This window comes from Coturnix japonica, chromosome 6, assembly GCF_054131305.1.
Source record: "Coturnix japonica strain WE chromosome 6, WE-NBRP24, whole genome shotgun sequence".
NCBI lineage: Eukaryota > Metazoa > Chordata > Aves > Galliformes > Phasianidae > Coturnix > Coturnix japonica.
Window position 1 is genome coordinate 4,609,916 of NC_140668.1, and position 7,377 is coordinate 4,617,292.

Genomic DNA, 7,377 nt, shown 5'->3' on the forward strand with positions numbered 1-7,377 from the left:
ATGGTGACCCCACCACCTCCCTGCAAAGCTGTGCCACCACATCACCATTCCTCTTCAGAAGAAGTTTTTCTTAACATCCAACTTGAACCTTCCCTGAAAATCATCAGTCAGAACAGGGGCTGTTGAAGATGGGCGGAGAGAATGATGCTTCTACAGTCAATACAAGCAGGGAGATCAAATGTAGAGTGTATCAACTGCATTCTTGCATTGGCTTGCTGCCCTGCTCCCTCGCCTTCAGTGGACTGCAGTGCTGGTGGTAGAGCTGTGGTGTGAATCCTGGGATTGCACGTACTGCAACGGTCAGCAGCACAGGAACTTGAGCTGAACTTACCCTCCTGGGCAGCTGCTGCCACTCAGAATTCAGACAGCATGCAGAGGAGAAAGTCATGAAGGAAGGGAAAGGGATGGCAGCAGAAGGCTTCACAGAGTGACAGCGGGGAGGAAGGAGATAGGGGACAGGTCATGGAAGGGTTTGCCATGACTGCTGGGGAGCAGGAGCCTTCCCGGTCACCTGAGCTGGGTATGCCTGAATATGCTTGCATGAATGATCTGAATGAGTGGTCTTCCATGTCTCCACTGCAAATAAAAGGCAATGTCAATCCCCCTCACACCTGCTAGTCCTGCATTCATGCTTGGAGCCTCTGTCTTGGTATCAGCATCAGGACCCTGGGATCTTTCCTGGGACCCAAACAAGCATCGGAAGCTTATTCAAAATTGCTCTGCTGTTAGAAGCTGGCTAGCACTAGAGAAGTCCATGATGTAAGTGCGTCAGAAATATTCTGCACTTCTACAGCCTTTTGTAGGGCAAACCATGGAATAGAAATGGAAGCCCATTTATTTAGGGTTTATCTGTTCTCCCACGCCTCAAATAGGAAGTAGCATGAACGCTCTCAGCGACCAGTTGTTGGTAAAAGGAGAATCAGATAAAACAGTCATTAAAGTAATCAATAAAAGATTCAATGTATCAGTCGATCCCACTTAGCAAAGTGATTAACTGAATCCCCTTAACTGAAGTGTGTATGCCTAACTAATTACACTTGATATCTTTCTGATGCTAACTCCATTTGTTGACACAAAGGGTAAGGTGGGCTTTAAACACTTTCTTCTATATGTGTTAGGTATTAAGAGGAGATGACCTCAGCCAGTTCTCTGAAGAATCAGGGGTTGCTGAGAGTAGAAAACCATGCTTTATGCATAAAACCGAGCTACAAAACCTAATGTAGGCCAAGTATTCACAATATTAAGGGCTATATCACTGCCATATGGTAGAGTCAAAAGATGGTTTTCTGCTCTTAAATTTCTATGGTTTCCTGATTTTGAGGTCTTCATAATTGAGCTGTATTTGGCTGCTCTCCAGCGTAGAGTGGAGCAATATCAAAAAGACACACAGATGAAGATCTGTCATTGTCTTCATTAAAAGAAATCTGAAAATTAGGAGTCCTAGCTGATAGTAAAGACTACCCAGAGGGATGGGATGACCATAGGGACTGTGCTGAGGATGCATTATAATGTGTGATAAACACTGTGAAGCAGTGTTGCTCCAGGAAATGGTCCAATACAACATAGAAGCAACTTTTAATGTCTTCCAGTCACAAGTTGTTCATATGTAATGTATATTTTACCCAGTGTTTTCCAGTTCCAGAAGCAGAGGATGCCTTTATCAACAAGCAGAAGGTGTAGAAGGAGGTGAAGGCTGTACTGACTCAAAATGCCACACTGAGCTGCGAGGTGACCCAGGAGAAGACGGAGGTGAAGTGGTACAAGGAGGGGAAACTGATCACCTCGAGCAAGAAGTTCAGGGTGGAGTCAGAGGGCAAACAGCGTCGGCTGGTGGTGAGCCAGGTGGAGAAGAAAGATGCAGGGGAGTACAGCTGCGAGGCTGCTGGCCAGAAACTCACCTTCAAGATTGATGTCACAGGTGAGAGAAATTGTTTTGACTGTATTGAACCCCCCAGCAAAGAAGGAGGGGAAAGTTAAGTGGTTTGACACATTCAACCCCAGCATTCAGTGATGTAGACGGTGCTTAAATTCTGTTTAATTTGTGTACATTCCTGTTTGCCTTCTGAAGCTATGAACACAGAGGACTTGGGTAGCCTCAGCTTAAGACAGGCTGGAAATAATTCGGGAATTTCCCTGGGGATCTCAAGTAGATGCAATGATAGCAAAATGAGAAGTCAATAATTACAGGGGAAATTAAAGAATATTAAAGGTATCTTCATGGCACAAGCACACCCCTGCAAATGCTTCTTCCTAAATAGTCTCAGAGACAGCATTTGGTCACAATGCTAGACGGCAGCATTGGTGGTTTCTATTAAATTAAAGAAACCTGCAACTAAAAAGGTTTTCCCGTATTTTCTTTTGTTTTCTTCTCTATAGCAGGTACAAAAGAAATGCTTAAAAATAGAAAGGCTTCAAGCTGGTGCTTTTCTTTCCAGAAATGGAGGAAGACAGGCGTTCATTTATTAGGAGAGTCTGATAAGAAAGTGGAACAAGGCTTTTTACCAGGGTCTATAGCAACATAAGAAGGGGCAATGGTTTCAAAAGTGAAGAGGGTAGACTCAGTTTGGACATGAGAAAAGTTCTTTATGATGAGGGTGGTGATACACTGGAACAGATTGTCCAGTGAAGGTTGTGGGTGAGTCATCATTGGAGTGTCCAAGGCCAGGCCGGATGGGGACCCTGGGCAGCCTCATTTAGTGAATGATGTCCCTGACCACGGCAAGAGGTTGGACTGGATGATCTTTAAAGCTTCCTTCTATACCCAAACCATTCTATGATTCCATAGGGGAAACCATTTTATTACTGCCTCTGAAAACTCAGGAGATATTAGAACTGTTTTCAGAAATAAGTAGGTGAGAAAAATACATTTCCTCACTATGACTTAATCACAAACAGAATTTAACCTTGACCCTCACCTGGCTTTTGCTGGCAAAGCAACTTACAGCTGTCAGCTTGTTTGGAAAATTAAATGCCTGTCCCCTTGTATGAAACAGACTTTTCAATGACTGCGTATGCTGGTGTGCTGCTGGACAGTGGGGAAAGGGGTGTTTTTTAATTTTTGAAGATTTTGGAACATGATACTGGTGGAAATGAAAACAAGTTTAGGGCTATCTAAACTGTTTTGGTCTGGCAGGGAGGAAGTTCTTCACTGGCAATTGATATTGTTCAGATGTTGGCATTCAGTTCTGTATGGGAGATCACAATGTGAACCACTGATTGATCAGCTGAGGCAAGTGTGGGGTCAGCTGTGGGAGCACAGGTGAAAGTTATGTAGCTGTGCTCCCTGGAGGGGTGGAGTTCAACTCCACCTCCTCTGAGACCTCATTTAAGGGCTGACCCTCACTGAGGCAGCATCTTTTGGAGATCGCTCGCCAGGGAGGATTGCCTCAGCTCTGGTGAGTTCCCTTTTCCTTATATCTTCTGTATTTCTACCATTTTGGTTGTAATTGTTATCCTTGTTAGTACCAGCATAGTTACTGCCAATACATTTGGCGAGCCAGCCAGGAGCCACTGACTTGGCATCTAGAAATATAAGGGAAAAAAAAAAAATGTCCTTTGTATGGAAAATCTTTAATTGGTACAAGGGGGAGAAGTCCACCCCCTTAGGGACATGCCTTCCTGGACAAATTCCAGGTTTTGAGGCATCCCCATATTACCAATTAGCAACAATTATTGAACAATGGGGCCCTTTAAGAGTACCAAATAACATGGACGCCTATTGTCTAACTGATTACTTTCTAGGACTACAAAAAGATATCTTAATTACGAAAGAAAAGTGAATGGCTGCATCTATGGCAGCCTGGCCATTATTAAATGCCTTAAATCTGGCAGAGATAAAATCAAACCACATTGCACGTGAAAATGAATTGTTAAAGGCCCGTATTGAAAAATTGGAGGGTGAGATCAATCTATTGACAGGAAAAAAACCGTCATTTTCTTCCTCCAACCCTCAAATTAGATACATTTCATTTAATGACGATCAGGATCCTGAAGAAATGAATCAAAATAAGATCACTAAATCTGATCTAGAAAAACCATCTGAGACGGACTCACTAGAAGTCCGTCCAGTAATAACTCAAAAAACAAAGAAAATTCAAGATCGACCAGCAGGAGTGCCTCCTGATCAATGGCCCCCTGCCGAATCTGTTTTACATGTAACAGCCTGTCCATATATGCCTACTGAACTCATGGACCTAGTGCAACGATTTAGGCAAAGGCCAAGGGAAAGTGTTCCGGCTTGGTTATTACGGTTATGGGATTCAGGGGCAGATAGTGTACTGGTTAGTGGCCCCGAAGTATCTAAGTTGGCCACAATAACAATACATCATGCCCTTCGGCAGAGACTGTATGCTGGGACTCAGTTCCCTGAAGAAAACCATTCAATTGTAGAATTATATTTACTGATATATGTACAGTGGAAGCAATATTCAAGATATTATTCAAATCTCTCCTGTGCCTGAGATCCCAAACTGTAATTCTTGTTCACCTAAACATTTGACTAAGATAAGTATGTGCAGTGAGGCTGGAGTGCATGTTCTACATGCAGCCTTTCATGGCAGGAGAAGCAGGAACTTCTCCTAGTAGTACACTGCCTTTTTACTATGCCTTTATGTCAGAGGCTGCATCTGGATAGGTGAGTCTGCTACTCACAGTAAGAGACCTGGTAGAGCTGACTATTGCCAGAGCTCAAAGTAAGATAGATATCTGCAAATCACACACAAAGAACAAAGGACTGCGTTGGTGAGCATATTTCCTTTGTGCCTTTGACAGTCACAGTTGTGGCAATGGTAGAGGCCATGAGGAGTCTGTTCAGGAAGCCAGGAGTACTGTTCTGGGTCATGAAAAGGCAGCCAGTGGTTTGACTATCACATGTTTATGTGTTTTGATGTTTCACAGTGGGTCTTAAGCAAAAGGAACTCAGGTTTTGGTTGCCTGCAGGTCAGATGTTCTTTTGGGTTCAATATGTTTGCATAGTGACTTGCAACCATGGGACTGGTGTTCAAGGACCCTCTTGGTTCCTTCAGTTCCTAGGTTCTTTCTTGCCTAGATTTGACACTTAGTTTCAACAGAAGAGCTGATATTCTCTAGTGAAGGCTATTAGTTTGGGCACAAGTGGTAACCTAAACCTGTTCCAACCTGTACATACAAACCTACAAGATGGTCTCATTTCAGTCCTTCTGTTTTTCTTTTTTTCCCTCAGAGCCAAAACCTGTGTTTATAAACTAGGAGAAGGTGCAGAAAGAGGTGAGTGCTGCCCTGGCAGCAAGTGCTTCCCTCAGCTGTGAAGTAGCACAGGATCCAACTGGAGTAAAATGGTACAAGGATGGAAGACTGCTTGCCTCCTCCAGAAAGTTCAGAATGGAATCTGTGGGCAAAACACGGCGTCTGGTTGTGGAGCAGCTGGAGAAGAAAGATGCTGGAGAATACATCTGCGAGGCTGCTGGCCAGAAGATGACCTTCGAGCTGGAAACAACTGGTGAGCATTCAGAAATTCTCAGCCAGGTTTTTGTAGCCTTGTTTTGAACTGGGTTTTAGGGTGAAATCTCAGTTTTCTTTGCACCTGACAGTGTGAGAATTTGCTCTGGCCCTTTGTGTGCCTCCCCGGTGCTCAGCTGTTCCTTCCCTTACTTGGGGATAACATCATTTATTCAAGGTGATGTCCAAACGGGCTTGTTAACAGTCCTCTGCAGTGCTTTAAGCTGTCATATGTCAGCCAGAATTTATGCGTGTTCTATAGCCATTCCTACATGTTGAAAACACTGCACTGTGCTTAAGCGTCAGCATATGTTCCAGTAAGTACAGTTCCATTAATTCTAGGGAATTGGGTGAATTAAGCATAGATTTGAAGGCTGCCTTTGCCCAGTGCAGAGATGGAAGGACTAATGTAGATTTGACTTGATATTTTCCCTTCTAGGATGGGAAGGAGCTCTGTCAAAGTAAAAAAGTGGGCATTACTTCCCAGGGAAATAAGAGAAGTCTCATTATTCACAGGCGGTGAACTCTCATTTTCTCTCTCAGTCTGCAACCAGGCTGGGTTGCTGTTTCAGTACTGGCTGTTTTATGCAGGAACTCTGCTCCTGAGGTTAATCCAAGTTGTATCCAGGCCCTTCAGAAGGAAAGGGAAATAGCAGCACAGAAATATGGTCTGATTCTGACATAAATAAGTGCAGACCTAGAGAGTTAAAAGGGATTGTGTGATGTTCAAGGGACTTTGAAGCAAAGATGTCCCCTAGGTAAGATTTGTGGCTGACATTCCCCATACATTGTGGGCACACAAGCTAAGGAGAGACTAGTGATGAGCATGCAGAGAAGCCAATGGTTCAGACAGGTTTGTAGTGACACGGCATTGTAGAGTTCTGTCTAGTTCTCCTTGGCATAGTTTGGAAAATAAAGATGAGGTGATGGTGGTAACCAATAGGGCTTCCTCAAGGTCAAGCCATGCCTGACAAACTTGGTGGCCTTTCATGATGGAGTAACAGCATCAGTGGATAATGGGAGAGCAACTGACATCATCTACATGGACCTGTGCAGAGCATTTGATCCCATCCTGCATGACATCCTGGTCACCGAACTGGAGAAAAATGGTTTTGATGGATGGACCAGTTGCAGGATAGGGAACTGTCTGGATGGTCACACTCAGAGAGCTGCAGTCAATAGCTCAGTGTCCAGATGGAGGGTGGTGTTGGGACCAGTGTTATTTAACATTTTTGTAGGCAACATGGAGAGTGGAATCAAATGAACCCTCAGCAAGTTTGCAGATGACACCAAGCTGAGCGGTGCTGTTGATGTGCTAGAGGGAAGGGATGCTACCCAGAGGGACCTGGACAGGCTGGAGAGGTGGGCCCTTGGCAGCCTCATGAACTTGAGTGTGGCCAAGTACAAGGCCCTGCACCTGGGTCAGGGCAATCCCAAGCACAGGCACAGGCTTAGAGGAGAATGATTTGAGAGAAGCCTTGACCCTGAGGAGAAGAGTTGGTCTGGAGGGAGGTGTCCCTGCCTATAGCAGGGGGACTGGAACTAAATGACCTTAAAGATTCAGTCAGTTCTATTGTTTTTCTACCCTTAATTTTGCTTGAAAGGTTTTAGAATAAATGAGATTCTGGTTTCCATGAAAACTGTTTGCAGGGAGCTCCATTGTAGCTAGTAAGTCTATCTTTAAGTTCAAGGGCAATAATGCATTGACTGTGTTGAAAAGGGAAATGACTCAGGAATGGATGATGGTTTAGAATAAAACATAATCCTACTTATTTTCTATGCAAATATGTGTAAGGAAAAGATGCTGCACTCAGTTCTGGAAATACCCTGACAAATATATCTCTAGTGTTTCACAGCTGGAGATATCAAGATTGTTAAAGCACTGGAAGATGTGGAAGTGAA

The 7,377-nt window shown here is 44.0% G+C and overlaps 1 long non-coding RNA gene across 1 annotated transcript; it reads left to right on the forward strand.

Annotated features, from left to right (window-relative positions):
- Positions 1–5,167: 5,167 nt before the first annotated feature.
- On the forward strand, positions 5,168–7,377 carry LOC146760262 (uncharacterized). The gene is made up of 2 exons (XR_014947407.1): positions 5,168–5,476; positions 7,322–7,377. It is a non-coding gene; the product is annotated as an uncharacterized LOC146760262 (long non-coding RNA).